This window comes from Oxyura jamaicensis, chromosome 12 (assembly GCF_011077185.1).
Source record: "Oxyura jamaicensis isolate SHBP4307 breed ruddy duck chromosome 12, BPBGC_Ojam_1.0, whole genome shotgun sequence".
Taxonomy (NCBI): domain Eukaryota; kingdom Metazoa; phylum Chordata; class Aves; order Anseriformes; family Anatidae; genus Oxyura; species Oxyura jamaicensis.
This window is the reverse complement of record NC_048904.1, coordinates 17,165,398-17,192,746: the sequence shown is the minus strand read 5'-3', so window position 1 is coordinate 17,192,746 and position 27,349 is coordinate 17,165,398. Positions and strand designations below refer to the sequence as shown.

At 39.5% G+C, this 27,349-nt stretch overlaps 1 long non-coding RNA gene across 1 annotated transcript; it reads right to left on the bottom strand.

Moving 5' to 3' along the window:
* Positions 1–17,193: 17,193 nt before the first annotated feature.
* LOC118173297 lies at positions 17,194–22,932 on the bottom strand. Its single transcript, XR_004754114.1, has 3 exons — positions 22,781–22,932; positions 17,859–18,027; positions 17,194–17,370 (listed from the first exon to the last, which is right to left on the bottom strand). It is a non-coding gene; the product is annotated as an uncharacterized LOC118173297 (long non-coding RNA).
* Positions 22,933–27,349: the final 4,417 nt, after the last annotated feature.

The window sequence follows — 27,349 nt, the reverse complement described above, 5'->3', positions numbered from 1 at the left end:
GCCACTTTCACTGCCTGGGATGCCTTTGTGCTAAGACAGACCTCAAATTTTTCCTAGATCAGAGAAATCCCTTCACTGATCCCAAACTCTCCTGCTCTGCAGAGGGTATCCTCTATGCCATCTTTGGGAAAATTCCCTGCACACCGTCCCATTCACCTCCTGGGAAAGCAAATGAATGAGGACGTGGCCCCACACCCTAGTACAGTACATAACTCTTTTAATCATCTTACCTATGAAAACTGCAGTGTAAGCTTTTTTTTTTTTTTTCCCCTTTTTGTCTCCTGGCTAGTTTTGTATTAATATATTATCTCCCTGCAACTCGTGACTACTTCCAGCTGGCGGCAGAGAAATGGGAAACTGTTTAGATGCTTTCTCCTGTTCCTATGGCAAAAAGCAAAGAAAGAAAAGGAGAAAGTATATTACAGAGAATTGAAAACAGGTACCTTTTATTAGTGTAGCTGATAGTGCTGTACAGTTCACTGTTCTTGTTTAATTGGGCTACATATTGATTTGATTGTGGCAATGAAAATAGATGAATGTTCCTTAATTACATTTTAAATTCAACTTTCTGAGGCTGAAGGTGCTTTTGAAAATCACACATTGCTGCCGGCCCCACTGCTACACGAGTTGACTTAAAGTTGCGCTAATGCTGAGTGGTTGTGCCCAATGCTGAACCAGTGCAAAGCCTTCATTAAAATAAAAAGCAGCTCCATAATGATATTTACATGACATTCAAAGTGCTCTTTGTTCTTACAATAAAATACATTCCAGATAATTCCATGCTACCAACCATAGTTCCTATTATTCAATTTTGTGATTTTTCTTATGTAAGCTATTTTTTTTGTAACATGTCCACTAATTATTACTTTTATAAAGAAAGGTTCAGAAGTATTTAGACTCCTAGGAGAGTGAAGACAAATGCATTATAGAAATAATGCATTTAGCCTCCAGGAGTAACCCTCAACTCGCTTATAAAAGCTCTTGCCAGTCAAATCTACAGAATACGATTTGATTCAACTCTAGGGGAGGAAAGAGAAACACTTGCCTGCCTCCAAAGTTCAAGCAAAGATGCTTGAATTGCAGCTGCCAAGATGGGAAGTGGCAGAAAATGGAGGATTTGAATCTAGGGGGAGAATAAGTAAAAAAAAAAATATTTATATGTTCTGTCGTTCAGCTCTAATTGCTTCAAAGATTATTTATTTTTCTCTTTTTTTTTTTTTTTTGGAAAATAGCTTGCAGCTTCTTAACATATTTTTCAAAGAAGGAGCTGGAAGGCATAATAAAAAGCAAGCATGGATATGCTTTCTGAATAGACTGAAATAATTAATGTGAGAATGCTTCCGCTTGAACATTTTTTATGAACAAAAAATACATTATTTTTGCTTTTAAATTGGAGATAATTTGTTACACGGAAGTGGTGGTTTCTTTAATCTTGCAATAATGCTAATTACAATGGTATTTGGAATCTCAATTTTTGCAAGCTATTCCATTGTTTGTTGCTGACATACCAAAGCTACTGAAAGACTTCAGAGGCTTGTGGCACAGTCCCACTTTGTCTGCCCGTTGTCCCTGCTTGGTTTCCTTGTCCCAGACCTCATTGTTTCCCTGGTTCAGCCGTGCGTGGGTTTCATCTGCTCTGGTTTACAGCCTCTCCACACAGTTGGTTAGGACAACCCATGGTCTAAACATAATTGTCTTATGCTTCCTTCGTTAATACCATCTCTTTCCATACACCAACCAAAGTTCATGGTCACAGCTAAGCCTTAAGAAAGAGGAATGTCTCCCCACACTATACACCAACACAGTGCATTTTTAAGAGGGAGGTGGGAAGGTTTTATCCATTTATTTCCCTCTGAAGTGCAGCTTTCATTTATTTTTATTCGGTGAACTCTAGTACTGTGAGGGAGCTTCGCCACAGAGTTGCACTAGATAACCTGAGCAAAAGCAGACAAAAAACAAAACCAACCCTTGCCCTAAAACGTACGGAAACTAAGCACGCCTCTGATCAGGTACATGGATGTACCAGGACACTTGCTTAGCAGCAGTCTCATTTCAAATCAAAGTCAATTTGCCTTAGCACAGAGCCGGGCCCTTGCACATGGTTACAACAGGCTTGAGCCCCTGCACGTTCCCTTCCCATCGGAGCCAGCATCACGGGGCTCTCCCAGAGGTGTCGGCAGCCTGGCAGGAATTCAGTGGGTGTGTTTACCTTCTGAAAAGCACATGTGGACACTGTTTCTGCAGCCACAGAGTTTCATTTGGCAGAGGAACTGGTGCTTATCCACCAGGCAAGCCTGACACTCCCTTGTCTCTAATCAGGGTTGTGTACACAAACAGGAACAACACGCTGTAAGTACATGTACACGCCGTGTTCCTTTCTCCAGGCATCTTTCATTATTCAGCATGTTTTCATTGCTGAACAACAAATTGTTAGTGGTGTAACAAGACATGAACACGTGTTCAGGTATGGTGTGCTACCTGCAAAGTCTGGCTCTTGCTCTGCTGAGCTGCAGCTCCCTGGTCTGGCTTGGTCAGAGCAGCTTATGGTGGTATTGTGGATGGGTAGGTGAGAAAGCCTGCATCTGTCAAGGCTAGAAAATAAGATGATGATGATGAGAGGCTGTATTTCTGAATCATCGTTCTGAGGAAACATTCCCTCTTCCCAGCAAAATACAAACATAGTAAGGAACGGGGGGCAGGTGAGGTACCAGGTAGAAATGACTTCCAGGATCTAGACCCAAGTTATCAGCGGGTTGACAGTGTTACTCAACGGGATCAAAGGAAAAGTAGAAGACATATGGAATTGATTTTAATGAGATTTTTTTTTTTTTTTTTAGCTGTGTTGAAGTTGGTAGAGAGTAAAACATCTGCAATGATACGTGAGGAAGCCTGACCAAGCTTTTATTTTGAAGTGTGAGAGCTAGGTCTGGAGTAGGAAGATGGATAGATCTGTGAATCATCAGCATAGAGGTAGCAGTTAAATCTGAGTTTTCAGATGAAAGTGGATAAGGACAAGTCTCTAAAAGAAAAGCAGAAATAGATTTGTGAGAGAGATCAACCAGTAGAAAACAAAGACATAAGACCAAGAAACAGGTTTCAAGAAGGGTACGGATGAAGGGTATTCACAGTTCAAACCAAAATGTCATGGGGTTCTTGGGAGGTCACCTGGTGCATCCTTCTGCCAGAAGGCAGGATCAATTATCCTCTGTCTTTCCTTTCAGAAGTCTGTCTGCCCTGTTCTGGAAGGCCTCCAACGGTGGAGATCCCACAACCTCCGCAGGCACCTACCTTAGTGCTTCATTATCCTGATTGTTATGAAAGTTTCCTGATGTCTAACTGGAATACTTTGCTGTAATTTAAGCCCATTATGTCATGTCCTTTCTATTATGCACAGATTGTTTCTGTCTTCTCTGCTGCTGTTTCTTCTGTAATTACTTTCATGTCCCCTCTCAAGCAAGTGCTTATTATTTAGGCTAAACAACCTAGTTCCTCCAATCCGTATTGCTAGGCCAGGATTTCTAGATTGTGTTCAGCCTGCTTTCCAAACAAGCCACTTTTTTTTTTTTTTTTTTTTTTTTTTTAAATAAGGAACCTAACCCAGGAAAAAGTGCTCCAGCTGGGGTCTGTGGCAGCGTTGAGAGAAGGGATTACTTCCCATGTCTCGCGGGTGACGGGCTGATCGGTCTGTTGGAACACTGCGACTTGGCAAGTGCCTTTAGCACAGCAGGATGCCGCCGCTGACTCCCAGCCAGGTTGTGATCAGCTATGATCCCAAATCAGTCAGCTTGTCCTCTGTGTAATTGGGTTGCTTGTTGGGCTTAAATACTGTCAATTTGTATCCATAAGACTTTCCTTTTTGTGCCCAACTACATCCTGGACAGGAGCCTACTCAGAGGAATCATTTAGATGAGAATACAGTGTGCCTGTCCTCTATATTTCTTATACATTGATTTTTGATTCTGCTCCTTTGGAGAAAATTACAAAAAGCTATCAATCTGAAAAGGTTTTATTTTTATTTATTTTTTTAATCAGACTTTAATGTCGATTGCATCAGGGCCCAAAGGACATTTAAAAATTCTGTTATTTACCAGCTCCCAGTAACATACTTTTTAAATAATACTTTTCATTTTTTTTCTGTACATTTTTTTTGAAATCAGAAGTTCCTCTATTTTATATATTAAAATGTAGTCTGATATATGTGCTTGAGAAGCTAAGCCTTGGTCTTTTAAATCTATCAGTCTTTGGAAAACATTCTTCATGACCAAAAATGAATATTCATGCTTTCTTATATAAAACTTTTTTTTTTTTTTTTCCTCACAAAATATCTACTGAAAAGTAGGAATTTCTGACTCATGCAATAGCCCAGCATGACTTTATATCCTCCCCAAAGTACTTGTATGAGTGTCCCATCAGACACACGGAACAGCAGCTTACTCTATTTGAGCAAAACAGCCCACATTTACAATTTCCTTTTTTATTTTTTTTCCTAGCTATTAGCCCTAGAAATCTACTTTTGTTGGCAACTCTTAGTGCTATGTAATAATTTACCAGCTACCAGCACCCCAGCATGCCTGCGATGGTTGCAGCAGCACAATCATTAGTTTCTATTCTGCAGTGGCAGGATATGACAGGGATTCTACAATTTCGGATGATTCTGGTGTCAACTAACTGTGACACGCCATCAAACCCTGCATCCTTAATGTCATGGAGAGTTACATCCTTTCATGGGTGATAAAGCGTGGGCATTCTGACAACCCCAGTTTAACTGTCCTCGTTGGCCTCGCTAGGCTCATGTCACTTCATTGCTTTATAACTTAAATTGTCTCATATTGAAAATGAGGATTCAATTTGAGATTTTTATTGTTAACCTTTAAGGGCCTTGGAGCTCAAAGTCTGCTCTATCTACAAGAGGTAAGTGAAGTTTATGCTCCAGTTCTTAATCTACCTTCGGTTACAGATCTCTGCACACATACCCCATGGCTTCCTGACGGCTGTCTGAAAACTTTTTGTTTTTTAGTAACAAAAAAAGAATGAATGTAGCTTTTCAGCTGTTTCCAGGGCTGTTTTTAAAGATGGGCTCATTTTTCTTCTGTTTGTTTGAATCTTGCCACTTGTTTCACTTTAAAAATTTATGTTAAAGCTGGAAAGAATTGTTCTTCTTGCCCAGCCTCCTCTTTGAGGAAAATGCTGTTAAAAAAACAAAAATCCAGTGAAGTTTCCAAAGGGCAAATGCTAACTTTTAAATTGGAAATGCTTTAAATTTTAGTTTATAACAGAATTCTTCTTTGTTCTTCAAGTGGTCATTTTTCTTTTTATTAAAACCAGTCATTATCACAGAAAGCATGCTCTTTGTGATACACCATTTAAGTAGTCAAAACCCCAATTTTCTGCAAGGACATATTTCAAGGGAAAACTTTTTACACGCCCTACTCAGCACCAAGTCTTCCCATTTAAACACCTCCACAAGTGGCCAAAGTTTCAAAAGAGATGCTCTTCCACTTAGGCACCCGAAGGAAGCGTTTGAATTCTGAGCAGCTTTTGAAACATCAGGCCACCTTGTTTGAGGTGTGTAAGAGAAAGATGTGCCCTTTTCAAGCTGTAGCTCCAATGACGGGTCCTTAAGAACTTTTGAAAAACTCCCCTTTAAGAAGAAGAGGATTAGATCAAGGTGTGAATATTCCAGGAATAAATACAGAGATAACTCTGAAATCCATCTCTATTGTAGGTGTTTGTATGCTATTACAGCTTGCTTTGTCTTTGTGCTTTCAGTGCAAGTATTTTACATATGGATTTGAATGGATTACAAATAAGCTATCTTCAGAAGGACATGAAAATTACTGCTGTTGAGAAAGATGTTGTTTTTGTTGCACAGAAACACACCTAATTTCTGTTTGTGCAGTTGAGATTTCTTGAGGCCAGGGCTGACATCCAGCATGCCATTAGGTACGGAAAGAAGTCCATTGTGCTCCAAACTGGCAGAGAGCTTGCAAAAACTAAGCTTAAACAGAGGTGGATCCAAGCCAATCCCACTGTCAGCTCTCAGATCTACTCCCCTGTTCTTTCCCTGGAACAAGTAACCTTTTGCCCTTCCATTTTGTAAGGCATAAAGTAACTCTTCTTAATTAGGATTATTTTTTCCCCTGCTGGAAAATGTATTAACAAAGATTATTCTCAGAGCACAAAACTGCTTCCTCTTTATCTGGCACAATGCTGCTGTAGAACAACCAGGAGGTTCACAGTCCTCTAAGTCAAGACATTGTACCATATTTGCAACAATAACTCAGACAAAACCATGAAATTTGGAGGTTTCAATCACATTAAAGGGTACTTCTCCTCCTTACTTTATATCACCCCTCTCTGCCATATAAACTTGTCAAACACCATTATTTTTCCTAAAATAATCAGAACTGGCCACTTTGGATGCACTTTGTGGGATTCTAAGAAAATATTAAACTTGAGGAAGGTCTCCTACCATTTCCACAAGGCTCCGCAGACAAGTCAACAAAACCTCATTGTCAATAACATCAAGGACTGTTGACAGATCTAATAAAATCAACATAGATTTATTTTCTGTGGCCATTGCCAAGTGGAGATCAGCAAGAGATAACTATCCTTATATTAAACACACATCTAAAGCCAACACAGTAGGGATGAAGGATGCTTCTGAAAGACACAAACAGCCGCCTTCTGCTTGCATCACCCAGAGATACTACAGAGATTAAAAATGCCTGTCAATATAAGGGCTAAAATCACCCACTGGGAACAAACTCATGAATTACAAAGGACCGGTCATAGCGTCAGCAAATGAGAAGATTTTATCATCAGAGTGCTCTGCTGACTCCTCTCTGCTGTAAACTCTTGCCTTCATCGTGATTGGTGTGACAACAGCATCAAAACCAAACGCAGCAAGGCCATGTGTGAAAGCAGGAGGGAGATTTTCCCATACACCCCCACTATGAAGACAAAGAAGTTGTTTTTTGTGCTGCACATCAGAAGGAAGATCTGATAAAGTGCTTTGCTAAAAGCCCTTCTGGAAAGATAAGCCCATCTGCTCTGGTAACAACACACAAAGAAAAACAGCAAGCCCCAAACAAACAAACAAACAGCCCTTCACACATCACAATGCATCAAGTGAGGAACTTAACAGACTTTAACTATATTTATTTTGACTATCAGAACTGCTTCCCCCATGTATACGTGTATTAATACATGCACGTATGTAATTATTTTCAGGTGGTCAGTGCAGATAAGATACTGGACACAAAGTTGAACTGATTTTCCCGGTGTTCCTGGGTGCTGTATTTAAAAATGGCATCATGCTGGATACTTTCCAAACTTTGTAGATCTTCCTGAACTAAGGGTAACTAAGTGGAGAAGGTAAGTCTGGTGATGAAAAGGAAGAGCCCTAACATGTTCTCTTTTTGAGTAGATCAGGTCGGACAGAATTCAGCTGACTCATTGGGATTGAGAAGGTAAGGGTGGAGGTGCTGCTGGTACAGGCTGAGACATTTTTGTGACAGGCAGAGCTCTCTCCTTTGAGAGTTGCAAAGAATCTGCTAGTAATACACGGACTTCTCTCATCAACTAAACCATTATTAGGCATTAATAACAACAAGCAGTGAATCTGAAATTATTTCCCCTATAGGGCAAATGGAACTGAACAGCACTCACGTATTTCTTGACAGAAAATGAAACAAACCCCGTGGTTTTGTAGTTTGGCTGCTACAAAGCTCTGCATGAGAAGGGAGATAAGGGTCACCCCTGGAGATCCTCGGCTGATTTGGAGAAGTCACCAGAGTATCTCTAGACCTAATCACAAAGCACTCCATGGGGCTCTGCACACCGTCTTTTTGGCATCATGTCAAGCCCCAAAATGTTGGTGATCACTTCTATCTAGCTCATCAGCTCCTGGCAAACAACGTTCAAACAGCTGACATTAAAGGGCACACAACATTTTTTTCCCCTCTAAATGACAGAGCTGATTTAAAGTTGCAAATGGAATTTAAAAACAGCAAAACCAGACGTGTTGTAAGCAAGAACATAAGAAAGGCCATATGAGGTGGCAGCAAAGGCCTTTCTAGCTGGATACCTCATTGCCAGGGCTTAGAGGAGAGAGGCTTTGGTGAACAGTACCTGAACAGAACAAACACATTGCTCCTACCTGGAATGCTCCTGCTGTAAACTGCAGAAAAATGTAGAAGCGTTACCAGGAACAGCTTTCTTCTGGCATTTCTGGGACTCGGATTTTTTTTATTATTATTATTTTAAATTATACTTCTTGTTGTCTTCCCCCCAAACTAAACATTGTTTTGAACCACCTCTTTCACTTTCACTTAAAATTACTATCAGGAACTTGTATTATATAACACAATGACCTGGTTTGCTATACAGCATCATCTGCCTTCTAGTTAAAAGCATAAAAAAATGCTTGGAGCCTCCACCTAACACCTGATCTCCATTTCTTCTCTGGCCACAGAGGAGCAGGAGATCACCTGGCTGGCTCCACAGCAGGTGCTGCCAACCTGTGTTCTTGAGGCCCATCAGCCACTGAAATGGAGTACTCCAGATACCTCTGACCCCTTTCTCCCTCCTGTGCAGGCAGGCAAAGGGGGGAGCAGTTCAAAAGCAGCTTTTATTTGAGAAAAGCCTTACCACGCCAGTCTAAAATTGGAGAGTAAAAATTACAGTAAAGTACTTCTCCAAAAAAGCCAGACTCTTCACTTAAAATGGCTCACTCAAACGCACTGCAGGTGTAATAACGCCAATGCCTTGCACTGTACCCTGCCTCGCAGGCACTACAGCTCTCTCCTGTCCTGCCTATAGGGTGTTTGTGGGGCCTGATCCTATGAGCTCCTTCAGAAAAGCAGAGAGATCTGATTACAGCGTAGTTTTGGAGGTGGCCAGGGCAGGGAGTCCCTTCTTAAGGCTTGTAAACCCTTGAGCACTATCCAAACGGTAAATAAGTTATTGCAATAAATAATGATGTTAATACACTAGCTCTTTGCTCTGCAAGTTGTTTGGTATTATTTGTGTGTGCCTGTGACTTAAAAGCTGCAGCTTCTTTGATGGACTGAGACTGGAAATAACAGATGTGTTTTTCAGAGTAACTATCATTTATCTGGAAAGGGTTTGCTGAGACAAACGGCAAAGTACAAGGATCACAGCCATCTCTAGTGACAGAAGGGGTCTTAAACACTGTAATAGCACATATAGATTGCACTGTAAGTAGATGTGATTCTCTTCCACCTTACACTTTTATTGCTACCAACAGAGCTGGGAAAGTCTCTATCATGGAAGTGCTTAGGTTGCTACTGCAGAAAGATGTTAAATAATCGAAGGGGAAAAACCTTCCTCCTCTTGGAACAAAAACAAGGCGTGAGGTAATTAAAAAATGTTTTGTGAGATCACAGATTTCTTTTCAGAACTTCCTGTGGCTCCATGCTTCATGTCTGTGCTGTACAGAAGCACCAGGCTGGTGCGAGATGCGAAGCTGATTGACTTAACCTATGCCACTCGTGAGCAGCAGCCTGGTAAGCTGCTGTTGTCCCAGCAGTCAGTGATGTACCTAGAATGTGGTCAGAGAGAACTTCAGCTTCCAGTAAGCTTAACCCCTCTGCGAGTGTAAATTGATCACTTAACATTAAAGAAAGAAAAAGTCAATTTTGCATCTGACCCGTTCACCTTCATATGACGACATGACATCTTAAAATCATAGTAAGTATTAGAAAAATTATGTTTTAAATATGGGCCTTTGTATCTTTTACCACATTCTCTCCTGCAGTGGTTATTACCTAATAATTTTTGACACTAGTGATTAAATATAAAAGTTTTACATTTTATGATTCTATTTCAAATACACAATTGCTAGCATATATATCAAGGCAAAAATTAAGCCCTTCCTAAAGCGTCTGTAATTATATTTATGCATTAAAGTGTCAACTGCTTAAAGTGAATAATTTCAAACAATATTTTTATGTAATTGTTTTAAAAATCAAACTATTAATCAGACTTTATTGTCAATCTCAACTAATGGCTTGCATTTCAATGTTTTAAACCATTCGGGACATTCTCTAATTTGAGAAATCCTTAGAAGCAATTTAAACAGCTACTTAACCAACACCCACAACTAAACTGGCGAGCACACCTGGTAAACAAAAACTCCTCTGCAATAGAACTAGTGCTAGAGCTTCAGCAAAATCCATCACAGAGAAAGCATTCCATCGCAGGCAGACCTCTGCAATGCTCAGAATATGAGAGGAAGGAAAAATGATTCCTTTCTTGAGGAGTTCAGGAGCAGGAAACTTTTAAAATTTTATTTCAACTATGATTTATTTTTCTGGCCTCTGTTTCGTAGATCTTTTTATACACTTGCTTAGGAAGCCAGCTCTGCCAGTTAATAATACATATACAAAACAGTCTTCGAGTTCTGTTCTTCCCTAAAATGGTGTTGCTGTTCCCACTCAGTGAAAGTTGTGCAGCAAAACTGGGTCCCTGAGTCACTGGTGCTGTTTACTCAAATGCCATTGGTTGTACAAATCACATCTGAAGTCACAGATATTTTTCATATTTATTTCCTAGATGATGAGCTCACATTGTGCAATAATTTCAGGCCACCAGAAAATCCCAAAGAATTTTGGATGTGGCAGCCAGCGAGGATGTCTGGCTGGAACACCTCGAGAAGAATGATTTAAAAGAGAGGGAGTTAATTTATAAGTTTTTAAACAGAGTGCCAAGGGAAAAATAAGTCTTCTGTACATCTGCCTATATTTTTTGAGATCAGATTTCAGTCACTGAATTATAAAAAAAATAATGAAACAAAACCAAAAAAACAACCCACAAAAAAACCTCAACAAAAACCAGATGAGTGGATTTGCATGGAAGATGATTTATTCTTTAGTTTGCCTGCAGGAAAAAAAATAAAGCAATATTGCAATTTGATAGGTACATATTTTCAAATAACACATCTAGCTCAATCACAGATACAGACTTCTGGATCTTAACTGCAGCTTTTAATTCTACTTTGACAAATTTATGTAAATAAAGAGCCTAGGAACGGACAATCACTGGAATTCTAAATCTCTTTTATGTAATCTTTGTCTGAGCTTCCCTACTGGAGGCTATCTGTTAACTGGATGTGAATTAATGCTCGTGCTTTCTTCCCCCACTAGTAGTACTCAGGTGACTACAGCTGCTGTTTAAAGGCAGTGATGGTTTTTGTGTGGTCAGCACTGCAGAGGTGGCTGCGGCTGGAGGGCTCTGGCAGCCTCCTCCCTGCCGGAGAGGTTGGGTACCACTGGCCTGGCTTCATCCAGCATACCACATGTACAGAGATGTGAATCCACGCCTCTTCCAAATGAGAAAAAACAAAGGTGTCTGCAGCCTACACTGGCTGTATTAACATAACCACAGCCATTTCGGTGATTTCTCCAGTCCTTACAAGGATCCTTACACCAAGGGAAGTGATTTTTGCATGGGATCACCCCTGCCACAGGGGATCCAATACTTTGAATACCTCTGTCAGCTTTGGATTAATAATACCCTAAAAAAGTAAATGGTGACTCTGCCACATTTCTCTTGGTTTCACATCATTTCCACCCAAAATTATAAATCAATCTGTATTTGTTCATACTTGGCCTGAAATCACTTGACACGCAGCCCATGTTTGCCAAACCTCACTGAACCTGACTTAAGCTGGATTTGTAACAAAAGCTTAAACAAAGCAAGTTTCACCTTGTTGCAGGTTTTATTAAGGAAATCGTAGCGCTGCTCTAGGAATAACACTCTACTTGTTTAGAGGTTAACAAAAAGTTATTAAAATAATAAGTTTGGAACTCAGAGTGCAAACTAATCTGCCCAGGACTGCAAGATTGTTGGATGAAAATAAAACCTGCTGTAAATGAAGTATTCCACAGGCTTTAAACTTGACACTGAGGATGACATTTCAGGCTGGATTGCAAGACCAACAAACAGTTGCAGCAGCCCCCAGACAGATATCCAAGGGGAAAAAAATTCCAAAGGATTTTAAATGTAGAGATCTGGCATGCTGCAAAGTTTGATTATCTTGATGAATTTTGGCTCAGATACTAAACGTATAGCCCCAGGTAAAACAGAACACACCTTCATGTTCCACTTTTTTGATGCTATTTGGTGTAGAAGTGCTGCAGTGCATGAAAGGGATAAGTAAATTGTCTGCTTGTTGCTGAGGTCCCTAGCCTCTCAAAGTTAAACTCAGCGGCACCAAAATTAAAAACAGCCTAAGGATGAAACCAGCAATGAAGAAAGCATCCCCAGATATTCTTACATTAGTTATTGCAGGATAAAATTATTTGAGTAGTAATACTTTCAGTACCTTTTGATTCACTGGACAGGTAATTGTGCTGGAACTGAACTGCATCTCCTGTTTACCAGTAAGTGTGGAGCACGCTAGGAAAGCAGATTCTTGAATAACCATCTGAAATGTCAATGGCTCCCCTGCCTATTACAAAGCTGTGTTTGCTTCATATATGATGAGGAGCGTATTCTTTTTGTGTCCCAACAATCATGGTAAAGCATTTGGTATATACTGCAAACGTCATTGCTTACCGAAGGTGCAGACAGTTGGCTTTACTAGGTGATTTCCTGACTTTTAGGACTGCATTCTTCTAGCCAATATCGCTGTAGTTTAAACTGCATTGTATGAGTTTCCCTTTCCTTTTTGGAATAGTATAATTTGCTTCATAAATTACATATGGTGGAAGCCTGTTGAATGAATAACCTTGTTGCACAGAAAATTAATTCTTTTGACAGGTTTATTCCTTTAACAGATTTTTGGTGGAGGATTTTACTGCATTATTGTATATATTGTGGCTTGCTGCACAGAAAATGTTTCACAGTATTTCAGCAGATTTATTCCTTTAACAGAAATAACTATTCCTGCCCGTTTACCATTTGTTACCTATGAAATAAATTTCTTAGTTACAGAATCTTAAAAAAAGCTCACTTGTTTTGCTCTTGTGTTTCATTTGAGTGGAAAGAAAATGCATTTTTCCTTCAATCAGCATTCATTTAAATACATGATAATATATACAGTTGTAATGAACCATATTTTGTTTGATTATGTTAATCTGTAACAGTGTTAATTTCCTTATATATATGTTTATGTGATTTTTTTTTTTTTTTAATTAACATTTTACCACGCCTTGCTAGAATATCCTGGATTACTTAAGGCTCCGTACAGTATTCTTGGCATGAGAATTACATCGCACAGATAGCACGACGACAGCAAAGGAAGTCAGATTGAATGCCACATGACCTGATTTGAGTGAGGCTAATTATGTAATTAAGATATTGAAACAGGAGCCAGAATCTCTGAGTGCTGCTCCTAGTTTCGCCAAGAACCTCCGGTGGGACATTCAGCGCTTAGCTTTTCTGTGCACTGCTTCTCCCTGCTGTGAATGAGGTTATTGACATTGAAAAAGCAGAATAAAGCTGCCCTGGGTGAGTGGCCCACCCCTGGCTCAGAGGTGCAAATTGTTTGTAAAATTGCTCCGGAAGTTTGCACTGCTTTCTACTTTACATATAACTTACACTCAGAGTAGGCACTCTGATAAAGCTTTAAGGAAATGTGGTGCTTGTCATTTACTCATTAAATTTAGGGAAGAATGATTTTTTTATTTTTATTTTTTTTCTTTTTCTCTCTTCATTATTTGAATGGTTGATCTAGGGAATTAAAGTTCTGTTGTGTTGAGATTTAAGATTTTGTCTATACTCAGCTTCAGAAAACTAATATTCTGAGCTTTCTAGTGGTGTCTACCCTATATTGTACCAGAATCCAAGAAATAAGAAACAAAGATAATAGACACGACAGAAGTTTATGACCGACTTCTTACAAGATACCAAGGAAAGTGTTAGTGCAAGCATCTGCGCAGCCAATAAACTTCTCTAAACAGATGTGTCTAAAGTAGTGGTATTAAAAATAAATAAATAAATAGATAAAATAGAGTCCTGGTAATTGTTTTCTTATGGCATGAAAACTTTCAAAATATTTTCCCATCAATGCCTGTCTACTTGACTTACTAGAATATTCTCATAAAGACCGTAGGTCTTCCCTAAACAAGGAGATGCCAGTACACAGTTTCTACAGACTGGGAAATCAGAACATCAGTTTTCCAAAGCCAAAAGCAATCATCACAGCTGTCCAAGACTGGTCAGAAAACTCTCTCCTCAAAGCTAGAGTAAGACATATTTAAAGAACATATAGATAGATATATAATGTTGTTTGTAAGGCTCCAGGTTAACATTCACACAGTTCTTGCAGAACAAGAGGACAGTGGCATACACACAGTATCCCAATCCATCACAAAAACAGGCTCCATATATTAAAAATCAACATTTACCATGCTTTCTTTAAACTTTCACTTGGTTTTACTACCATATTATTCTAAAATACTTCCAGTTACTTAGTGTTGGACTATTTTTATGGCTCTGATCTGAGAAAAATTGCAAAATAACACGTGGTAAATGTAAAATTAGAGACATGCCAGGGTGACATGAATATGACAGGACCACAGTACAGTGGTAGAAGACATGACATACACACACCAACGCATCCCCAAGAATCCACATCCTTGTGGATTTCCATGCCGGAGTATTTCAGAAAGTCTGTTCAGTCCATTTTCTGCTCTGACCCCCAAACGATACACACAGCTTGCATCTGAAACCCGAGTCTCCTAAGACAATGGCGTCAATGCTTAACCCAAGCGAATGAAGAAACAGAAAATTTAGTAGGTCACATAAATACTTCAGAGGTGGGTGGGTGAGAATGTGTAAACCATAGTGAGCACTTCAGATGAGTTCCCTACTGCCCTGCCTAATTTAGCAGCGTGCAGACTCGCATATACCAAAAATGCGACCTCTCAATTTAGATCACAGAGCTCTCAAGTAGTACTCATGGCAAGCCAGAAATAGTCTTCACGCTACTGATCAAACCTGCTTCCGTGAAGGGATCTCTGAAGTGATAATTGCCCACGGATACAGCAAAAAGCATATTCTACTAATTAATAGCTTGTTACAGCAATACAACTTTGGAAATCCTACCAAATAAGTAACTCTGTTATGGCAGAAATCGTTCAGAAAAGCCACACCAGCACAAACATCTCAGCAGCTACTCAAACTTACATCTCATTAAAAAGGCAGAGAGTCTGATTACTACTTTAGAAATAAAGAAAACTGGAGTTACACGCCAAGGAAATCAGCAAAAATCTGGACTAGCATAGGAGTGAATTATTCGGAGATATACAGGCTTATGTGGCACAGGGTCATGTGGCACCATGTCATGTGGCCTCAGCTCAAGTGAACTTCTAGGGACCAGAGGGGTAATAATATGGACCGATATGGTTTGATTGGGCTGTAGAGAATCAGTTTATTTACATTCCGTGTATAAAACCTAAATCTGCAAAATGCATATGAGAAAAGATAGTGTTTTAGTGTGCCTCCCCACCCCACACATTATCTCCATACCTACATAACCATATTTCTGAATTTCCTTGAGATTAATGGCCAAGTCTGCAAGTGGCCACTGCACACTCCTCGCCTTGCAATTCCTGGGGAATTCCCTGTCTCAGTTGCTTTTGTTTAATTGCAGTCTAGTAAAAAATAATTCCAAAACTCTCTGAGAGAGAGGCCAATAGATATATGGAAAACACATGAATATGTAATTTTAACAGCTGAAACTATATATATCTGGCAGGCCTTACCTAATGGTTGCACCGAATCCCCTTGGCAAGCTTATACTAATGTTATTTTTACTGTTCCACTGGTTTGTTATATATGTAGAAAGCACAATATTTTATCCAAGTTGCAAGGAAGCCAGTCCATTCATGACAGGCCCAAAAGAGATCTTTGAAATGGAAAAGGACAAATATAAATTGTTTTCTACAGAGTAGCCAAGTGTCCACTCAGATTCACTGCTTGAATACGTAGCCTTGAAAAATCAAACTAATTTCCAATCAAGAAGTTACCTACGTCTGGAATTTGAAACGGTAATTTATATTTCTCTAACAGACACACTGGATTTCACAGTAAGAATTTTTTCTTTTTTTTTTTCTTTTTTTTTTTTTTTTTCATAGAGACCAATCCAAAACACATAATGTCAGGGAAAATATATAGCTATACTTTGAAAGATTTGGAAAAGACACTTTAGCAATCAGCGGCGCTTTGGCACTCTTGCGAGTGCATGTGCACGCTTGTGCGAGCACAACCTCGCGTCTCTTCCGTTGGACTTGACTTCGTCTGTATTTGCATCCAGCTGTCTTCCTGCACGATAACCAGAACACCGGAAATTGGATGAAACACACAATCAACGAGGAGATTTTAGTCATTGCATCAAATTAGAAAATTCTCAATCCTGACTAAGATGCAGCTAGGAAACAAGCTGCCAGCAACACCCTCTGAAGCAGATGGTTCCCACCACTTGGAATGCTCCTTTCCGTGCACTTCAGCGACTCCTGAAATAACAGAGTGCTGCAGAATGGGGAGGGAAGACGAGTGGAAAGCCAGACATGATGCTGAGCTCCACTTAGCAGCCTCTTACTGGTGGTTTGGTCAATGCTCCTCTGCCCACTTGAGAAAATTCACTGGCAGGTCACCACTAATGACACATCTTTATCCTGCCTGGTGCTGCTTTGCAAGCATCTATTGGGCATCTTTCAGCCTGTATGACTCAAAATTGAATTAAAAAAAAAAAAAAAAAAAAGTGGATATTGGAGAAAGATATCATAAAGCACAGGCCACCTGCAGATCTTGGAATAATTGGAGTGCTAGATGGAAAAGAATATATTGTACAAATTGACCAATAAAATAAATTACTTATAAGGCGTCTCAAAACACGTCAGAAAGTTAGGAATTATGATCCATATCACACTGTGAATACGGTGTATATTTTTAATAGTTCAGATAATTAATGAAGGGCACAATTTGCCAAGAGTTGTGGAAGGTTATCAGTCACATGACATTTTAAAAATTAAGATCTCGTGTCTTTCTAAAAGCATGCTTTCTGTAGGCCAAGAGCTATTGAGATCAGTGCAGGAATAGCTAAATGAAATGCTACGGATTTTGCTCTGCAGGATGTCAAATTAGATTATCCATCCTTTAAAGCTATAAATACATGAATTATTACACTTGTTTTACAAATGAGAAAACTGAGGCATAGACAATATCAAAGGGCTTTATAAATGTGAATGACTCAATAACATTCTGCTATTGTTTATTATCCATATTCCTGTTTTTAAATGACAGAACAGAGGCACATAGAAATGAAATGACTATCTAAAGTCACACCAGTTTCCTTCTTTAACCTGGTAAATGGGTAAGCAAGCATGCCATTTTGACATACTAATGTATGTGTTAAGGTATTAATTTCCCATACATCTTGAATATATGGATCATTGGGGAGCAGTTTCTGTTGAAAACAGCAACAGTCATATTTTTCTCACTTCAAACTTTTTTCTTATTGTGAGACTTCTATTTAACTGAAAAAAGTTCTTGGTTTGTCTAAGCTTGGCAAGAACAAAGAACAAGAACCAGAGTAGTTTGGGTGACAGAAAACAGGAATTTGGAGCTGCAATACACAGCGGACAGAGCCCAGGGAGTGAGATGCCATTCACACGCACCGGACTACAGAACATCAGTGGTAAATTCCTCTCGATCCATTCAGGGTGGACTATTTCAGGTGAAAAATTAATCAATAGTGTTTCAAGGTATTTAGGAGGGCAAAGAAGCAATGTCTTTCCTTTATGGCTACACTGCAGTGATCAGTGCCTCTGCAGGTGTGTAATTTAAAGAGGTGCTAGGAAAAAGATGAACATAAACAGAAAGGATACAGGGTGTACGCGAAGGTTACTGTAGAGGTTGCAGCTGAATGACTGCAGGGCTACATAATCCAGCATCAGATAATGCTCAAGTTTATTTACCTTGATCTGAACTCTCTGCTTAGAGCCAGGACACAATGATCAGAGGTTAGCAGGGTGATGCCACACAGAACAAAATAACCTGCACAGGGAAGTTTTGTTCAGAATCAGACATGACAGTCCAGGTCCTGTCTGCTGCAGATCACTGCAACAGCACATATATTCATCAAAACTCCATGTATTTCAACCAGGGCTGCAATATGGCTAAACACTGCATCTCTTAGATCAGTCCCAGCAGCACCAAACTCTCCTCTCACAACCTAGTAACCACCTAGACACTTGGTCAGCCTGGCCCAGAAATAACTGAAAAAGAAAGCTTTCTTAATGCCACTGACCCCTGCCAGAAAGCGAAGACTTTATTCATCTGTTTGCCTATCTACTAATACTAATAGTCAGGGATATACCAAAAAAGAAAAGTGACTGACTTATCAACATTATTTTCCTTGTTCTTGATCTAGGTCATCAAGTAGATTAATATGTAGTTGCAAGCTGTTCATTCATTGTAGAGAAGCAAGTACATAGCAGGAAATATCTCCCATGGCACTGATAAACTCTCAGAGGCTATAGGCCAAGGTGTTTATGCTCCAATGGAGACATTTGTGCCAAGTACCTGCTCCCAGTGATATAGTTATAAGCATTAAACTCGAAATGTAACTTTAAAAATCTATTACGGTCTATGGCTTTTATTATTTCCAAGACGGACAACTGTGTTGGTTATTATCAATATGTTGTGAAAAGAGCTTTGACACCTGGGATTTGAGGCAGGGGGATGGGGAAGAGGCATGCAGGAACATTTAGGCCAAATGTTAACAAACTGATAAAGCATTACAAAAATGCTTTAGAGAAATGTTTCCCTTTTCCAGCCCCAGCTTTCTGAATGCACCCAGCAAGAACAGCACAGGATAACCTTTAACTGATAACATCGAACCACTTCCTTGCCAGGATCCCTCTTTCTAACTAGGATGGCATCTCCATTTGTAAGTTGTTCCTTCAGTATTCCTCTCTTGATTCATTCATCTCTTTTCCATGCAAATCTCCTACAGTCAAAAGGACCTACGAATTTATCCCAACCGTCACTATCCGTGAATCAACTCTACCTACTACTGAATTCTGCCTTTCTTCCTCTTTGCTCCGTGCTCATAACTTTGTCATCTCCTTCAGGAACAAACATCTTTCTCACTTCATTAGTGGGTTCTGTCTGAAATGCAAAGCTCTCTTGGCTGGTAGGTCCTCCTCTTTGCTGCCAAGCTCAGCTTTCTGCTGGGAGCATCTCTCATTAGCTCAGACTCCTTCTTTCCTTCCTCCGATTTTCCCTTCTGGCTCCTGACCTCTCACTCAGCTGCAGTGGCTTAACAGCCCTCTCGGTGTGACAGAGGGGCAAGGGCTACTTCTGGCTGGTGGTTCCCTGTCAGGACACTTAATGTCTTCCAGCATAATGACAGGGAGTGGGAAGGAGAGATGGCAAATATGAGGTTACAAAAATTCCCCCAGAGCCTACAAAAACAAAGACACAGAAGCAGCACTAAAATGGCTGATTGCAAAGTCAAATCACCTTAACAAAAACATTTCCAACACATTAAGAAACAGGAAGTCAGAGTACACTTGGAGATCTCTCCAACTAGATTTACGTCTTAACTGCTTTGAAGAGCAAAACCACAAAATACATATTCCAATAAGTACTTTTTGACTCTCTGGAAATGTGGAATTTAAACAGCAGTGAGTGTTTCAGGCTGTTTACCAGTCAAATTATTACACCCATTGTCATGTAGTATCACACCACTTTAACGTAGTCAGCCCTTTGATGTGAATTCTGGAGAAGCAGTAACCCACATGTGGCAACAGAGAACCTGGCCTTCAATACCTTGGAAACATAACACAGAACCAAACCCAAGAAGGTTGTGATCTCTTGTCTTGAATGATTAAAGTTTCACAAGAAAAGCTGTAGCCCACTTTCCCTATGAAAGAAACTGGACAGCTTCAAAGCAACATATTTGGATTAGAAAAACATTTGCACACATTATGCTGTTATTGTCCAATGCTTTTAAGAAAGTAAATCTATGCTGTTAAACCCACTAGCATAACTTCATTTGGAATGATGGCAAAAAACAGATCCAGTCAAGAAAACATTTGGTTTTTATACAGACCCAGTCAAGTGACGTACTTGTGGCCATACAAAATTTTTCATCTATTAGCTGACATCATGAAGTTTTTATAATTTCTTACATTTGAATTTTGCATAATCTTAATCTTTCGATACAGTAAGAAAAAAGTAAGCATTTACATAGGTTCAGAGCAACAAACCAGCCAGAGTTAAACCACCAAGAAAAACTAATCAAGAATAAAACACCAACTGTTAAAAAAAAGACGTCAGCAAAATTATTTTCTTACCTTGTTATGACATTATGCAGAAAACAAAAACGAGAACACAAGTTTTGATTAAAAAATCTGTCAGTCAAAATGTAATTTAATATGAAGTGACATATACTGCTAAAAGGTACATTTTAACATTAAAGACCAAAACTTCAATGATTAATATTATAGTGATGACAGAATGGGAGTGCCTTATTTTAATCCACTGTTTATCTCAGCAGAGTAATTTATAGATCACTCGACATGTTTTAATCGCAGGCATAAAAAGGTACCCTCTCGTATCCACTTGCAAAATCTGACATTTGGAGTTATACGTTCAGAAAATATCAGCAAACTGCATTTGTTGGACATATATACAAATAACTAGTCATCCTACACACAGTTTATAAAAAGTGATCTATTAATAACAAAACAGCTCCAGAGACATACGGTCTCTTAATATTCAGGTGGAATATCAAGTGTTTAAGTTAAAATAAGGGCAGGAGCACAAAGAGTGGTCAACGCATTGATTTGGCTGCCAAATATAGTTTTTACCATCATAAATCTCTGGCTGACAACTGCACAAAGGCTGCTTTACCTAAACCCTGCCAAGGAAGGGTGTTTGCTGCCGGATTGCCTGATAGTCACTATGACAACTGATGCCACAATTAGACAAGTACAATCCCACTTTCAAACAGGCACACAAGTCATTAATTCAGCAGGACTTTTGTTGACAATATGTTATGAGGGAAATATTTAATACAATTCCAAGACTGATATATTCTCCTGTTATCTATAGTAAAATAAATTGCAAGAACTGATGAAAACAACCAATTAATTAGTCTAAAGTGAGCAGGGGAATCTACCCTCTTCATTTTGGTTTAATAAACTCACAGGTGCACAAAACTCCTTAGAGTTGGTGTAGACAATTTGAAGAACATTCTAGGAAAGATGTTACATTTGGGGGGATAGCAAAGGAGGAAGAGAAGAAAATCTTCTGAAATGTGAGCAAATACATTTTGTCCCCAAGTCTCTAAGATATCCATGAACATATTTTCCCATGTGGGTGGGAAGATCTCATAAGGACACAGCTAGATGATCTGCAGATGAGTAAGACTTTAAGGTGATCACCACTACAATAACATTTTCCCACCCAGGACAAGTTTTCAAGACCGTTTTCCCACTTGATTGACTGCTTGAGGCCTCTGGGAATTTCAAGAGAAAAGCAAAATAATTGTCAAAGAATGAAAATGCAGAAGAGAAGGAGCCCCACACAACTGAGAGTGCTCTAAAAGAAAAGCTTTGAAGGAGTCAGGGGACAAGGAGAAAGATCAGTAAAACATTGACCCAAATATTCACAGTAACAGTAGAGAGAGCTCTGAGACCCCTTGTGTATAAGCCAGGCATTTCTGTAAAGCAACTGGGCCTGAGCTGACAGAGAAGATAAACTCACTTTCTAGAGCTGCTGAAGGTCCTTGATAGTTAGTCTAAGCCAAATCCAGCCCATTTCAGCCCCACATGAGCCAGATCTGTGAGGCCTGTTCGTTCCTCCCTGTCCTGGTCTCAGTGCGTTCAAAAGCCATATTCAGTGTGCTGGTGAGACTGGGCTCGGGGATAGACCAAAGTGTGCGGGTGATATTAATGCAGGCAGTGTGGAGCAGTACACCTTCTCAGAGCGGATCTGGACAGCTTCCCAGTCAATACATCCTTGCATCTCATTTCAGAACAAGGAGACAGTGAAAGGCCCGTCTGGTGCGGCGGCTCCTCTCCCCTGCCCCGCAGTAAGGGGGCACTTTCCAGCCACTCCTCACCCCAATGGCCCTGCACAGTGCAGCCAAGAGGAGGACAACAAGGCCATTTTGCTCAGGGCATCAATGCCTTTATTCCTGAAGCTGCTGAAATGAAAAAAAAAGCTCTATTTCTGTTGGCTTGTGAAGCTCTTCCGCTGGCGTCAATTAATTATTTCCCCCAATAAACTCGGACTGCTGCTTACTGGCTACTGACAGCAGCGTAGACAAAGGGGAAGAAAGTTCTACAGCTCTCCTTTGTAGCCATGAACAGGCAGGTGGGTTCTCAGTACTTTGGTGTCCATAGACCTCAAACCTGAACACAAAGACATGAATAGTCACCAAAAGATAGGTTATCCGGCTCAAGTCTGACTTAATCGCTCAAGAAAATGGGCTCTGTACAGATGGTGGTTTCCTCTCCATCTAGCCAAAGCTGAGATTAAATCTGTGTGAGCACTGGGAAAATGCTTAAGACCTTGAATAAATTCCTAGCTGTGCTTCTGCAGAGACTGAGGGACATCTGCTGATCTGAGCTTGGGTAGGGGAGTTTGTACTGTGGTGTGTGGAGTCTGTGTCTATGCCTTGGCTGCCCCTGTCCTGCTCTGCTCTCTTCTGCATCCCTGTGCAGGAAGCATTGTCCCTCTTCACTTTCAGTTATTAGTTGCCACATAAAGATAGGATATGAAGCTTTTTTCTTACCTTACTAACCTGAAAGCACAGGGCATTCCACCCTAGGAGAGGTAGTATCAAGGCCTATTTGACAGATAAATGCCACCTGTGATCCATCTAATAGCCCAGTTTCCGGTCAACAGAGAAATCTCCATTTGTAGACGCTATAGAAGATAGTCACAAGAGCCCTGGAAAACACTGTTGTACTGCTTAAGCTAAAATTAGGAATATTTTTTTAAAAGCGAGAATTACAAAAATAAATCAGTAATATAGTGCATGACAAAGTTAAAATATCTTTGGACATTGTTTCTCCTACCCCAAAACAGGATCTCTAGATGCTTGGAGCTGCTTCTGCACCTCACAAGATAGAGCACGATTGCACTGATGTATTTTATAAAGAAAAACAGATAGAAACCACACCGATAAATGACATTAGTCACGCTACTTTCTTCCCCTCATTCCAATACTCTTAAAGCCAGGCAAATATATGTCATTTTCATGTAACATGCACACAAACTGGTGCACAGAAGTTAAATGCTTTACCTAAGATCAAGATGTAAGTCAGTGTGATTCTCTTACCTATTACAGATATGTTGCTTCCCAGACCCCCCTGCTCACCTACAATGAGTAATACGTCCTCTGTTTAATGAAGTATAGATTAGAGCCAGAGTAATTGATTCAGTTCAATAACAATAACCAGATATGTATAGGCAGTTTAAGAAGATGATTGACAAGTGTTTCACCAAAAATCCACAGTTGCATGGAAACTTTGACTTTCTTTCCACATAAAACTCCCCACATACCGTTTACCTTCAGGGAAATCTAGTAAGGGCTTAGCCCAACTCCATTACAATTAATAAGGTTTCTGCCTGCTTAGAATCAGCCTGAACCATTTTCTCCCCAGGCCTCCCTTGATTGACTCATACTGAAGAGTACAAATAGTTCAACTACTCTTGGTAGAGGAAACACACAACACTAAAGCTATTGCACTCAAATTCCTGTATTCATGTGCCTTGTAGTACAAATGGATATCTGACTGCAGGATTTATTATTATTATTATTATTTGGCTGTTTTAATTTTAATTAAGAACTAACTCTGTAATATGTCTATTTTCTTCACCCATTTTTCCCCCACTGGATTGCAGTCACTTGCAGCAAGCCTCCTTCCTAAGAAGTCTTTGAAAAACCTCTGCTCACCAGCCCCACTTAACGATGACACCATTTTTTCCATCCTGACTTTCTCATCTTTGATTACGTCATCCTCTTCTAGATAAGTGTGAGTGTTAACATAATGGCATTACCGTTCAATTTTAGCAAAGCAATTAAGGATGTATTTAATTTGAAGAATCTCGGTTGTTTTATTGTCTGCAATTAGGTGTATTAACTTCAGTGGGATTAGTAAATAGTAGTAAGTCTTTCAGAAGGATATACAGACAACAGAGCTGCACACTTTTATTTTACAAATTCTGCATGATTTTAACTATAAAGTTATAGTAGTCACTTCTGTAATTATAACATAGAAAGGATCCTACATTATAGTAAAAGACCATGGTTTTGCACCACACCAGTGAAAGAAAATTCGTGCTTAATTTGCCTGAAAACTTCTTGTTTCAGTGAGCAAATATTAAAAAATAAATCTGCTGTGATTGAATCAATAAGGCTGCCTGCCCAATACACTGTTAAGTGGCAATACCCACATTTTCTTTTCCGTGGGAGAAGTTTACTGCTTTTTCAAATGAATGCATTATAGCATTGTTAGTGCCAAGTCCTTATGTAAGAGTTATTAGATATTTAAACAATGTTTGGAAGTCAGTTCTACACTTAAAATAGATGGCTGTCAGGTCTTGTACACTCCAAAGCAAATCTGAAACGTTTATCTGATCTGAAAGCCATTTATTGAAACTGTATTTTGTGACTTTCAAATGGTACTGCTATTATATAAGAGGAAAGCTGGAACTAACACCGTGAAACCCTAATGACCCTCGCCTGCCTTGCCGAAGTCCAATGGACCAGATCCAGAATTCATCAGAAGTGACAAGTGCCTGTCAATGCCAACGCCCGTGGTCGCTGGGCAGGGAGGAGGGTAAATGACAGTGATAAGAGATTTGCAAATGGATTAGTGGTCCCAGACATGGCTTGATGATGGAAGGAGTGATAGGAGTGACAAGCAGGTCCCCCTCCCTGCTCCCTTGGGTGAGCGCCCCATTACTCGCATTTTAGGGTTGTAATAGTATGAGTTTGCTGGGTAGGAGATTTCTGGGGGAATAACAACAGTTTTTTCTTGATGCTGGTTGTTCAGTGGCTGTTTGTACTGTTAAAGACCGGAGAACCGAGCTGTGGCATGATTTCATATAGAGTCCCATGGTCTCAGGTGACCTATCGGTCAACATCATTGTTTAATGCTGTAAGAACTCTACTTCTAACATTTGGGTACTCGAGACTTCCTCAAGGCACTACAGCACTGTAGATTCCAGTATTTACTGAAGGAATACATCAGTGTTTCTGTACAGCCACCCAACAAGCAGAGCTATTAAAAAATAATGTTCATGCTGCTTTTATTTTGGTCTATGAATAAATATACTCTGCAGCTTCTTTCCAAAACAAATGTCTTCTCTTGCAAGGCCTGCCATGTTATGTTGCATCTCTGCACATTAAAAGTTAAAAAATTATTTAGCCTGAATTGTTAAAATTTTCATTAATGGCAATTTATGTCACTCAAAAAAGCCTCCTTGGGAAGAACATGGCATACTTGTACAGACCTATTATGAAAGTTGTCAGAAACATTTGTCCTTATAAAATATAAATAGACAGTATGTTAGATGATTTAGTGAGGGATCTGTTATTTATTTAAAAACAAACATGTTTTTTTCATTTCTCCTTTCAGGAAACCAGGTCATGTAGCTAAGACACGGAGGTTCTCGGGGTAAGGATATCTGTAAATCCTGCCTCATTCTGTGGACTCACCCCTCCGAACACCCCGCACCCCTGGGCTGAGCAGGTCAAGCTCCCCAAGCCTGGGGCAGGAGGCAGTGGAGGGCACAGCCTGCGGGTGCCCTGCACGATACCCAGCTCTAGCATCCCCTTCTTCTTCCTCCCTTCTTCCATGAGGGTGAATCAGTGAGTTAGTGGGGACCCCCTACATCCCCTCCTTTTCTCTGGGTGTTTCAGCAGCACCCACTGTGATAGCTTTGGAACATTTTCGGCCAGTGTCCCATTTTCCCAACACACAGCTCTTGCTGCCTCTGAATATCAGGTGAATTTACACCCACGAAAAAAAAAGGGCCTGGTAGTCTTTGAATTAGACCTGGATGCATAAACAAAGGTAATCTCTTTGTTCCTACTGATAGCAGCTGAACACATCTTTGTGCAGAGCTCCGCAGTGATACAAAACTTATTTTCTATAGCTGCTGAGGGCTAGAACCAGAATCCATTTCAGGTGGACATAAAAATCCAGCCCAATATTTACTTGCCACTGGATACAAATGTTACCTAGTGAAGTCTGCACTAGTGTCAGAGAGGTGGATAAATCCTTCAACTTTGTTAAACGTGGAATAAAGGAGAGAATAACTTGAATTAAATTCCTGTGCCCACTTGAAATGATGTCTGGCTGTGCCTCTGTACCTGTGCCTGATTTTTGCATGAAAATATTCTCTTTGTCCCTATCTGGTGTTCTCCTTCAAAAAGGAATTGAGTTAAAAAAGAAGGCAATAATGTAAGATTTTTAAGCAAACAGTTCAATATTTCCTTTAAAATGTTCTCTGTATTCAAGAGCACTTTGATTTCTATCTTTTTTTTTCCTCCAGGCTTTGAAACTGTACCTCTTTTAAAAAAAGACCATCCCTGATTTTAGTCTTTTGTTCCTTTATGAGCTTTGTCCCCGACTTTTAAATGTGGAGAGAGTTGAGAGGCATGTTGTGAGAGGAGAGAAAATAATAAAAAAAAAGTAAAAAAAAAAAAAAAGAAAAAAAAAGAAAAAACTTGCAAACTGTGTTAAATACACCTTTTGTTCATTAGGTTTAATATAACATTCGCTATGAGGATTGATATTGAATTATACATTAATTTCAATGCTAAATAACTTTTCTATTTAAAAAAAACCTTTAGTTTTCTTATAATGTACAGTAATTAAAAAATGAACCAAAAGAGGCAGCAATAAATCAGGGTGCACAATGAAGTAAAAATATTATAATTAATATTTAACATACGTTTTGATTACTTTTAGAATAAGTACAAGAAATATCAATTAGAATATATATTCAAACTTTGCTGCCTTTTCCCTATTATACTCTGGAAAGGGGCTATTTTTAATTCTGGATATTGCATACAAAATAATACATAGTCTCTAATTAAATATAAGGCTGCAATTCAATCGAGAGTTTCTGCTGATGTCATAAATAATAAGAGCACAGCTCGAGGTATCAATGAATGGCAGCCAAAGCCTGAGATTGAATTACAACTTCAGCATTCAGTCTGTGGATCTGTATTGTTATTTGTAATAGATGGAAAATGATTATTATTATTTTTTAAATACAGACAAAAAGAAGGAAATTTGAATTCAAAATCTGTGACGAGGTGGTAGAAGATTAGAAGTCTTGTGAT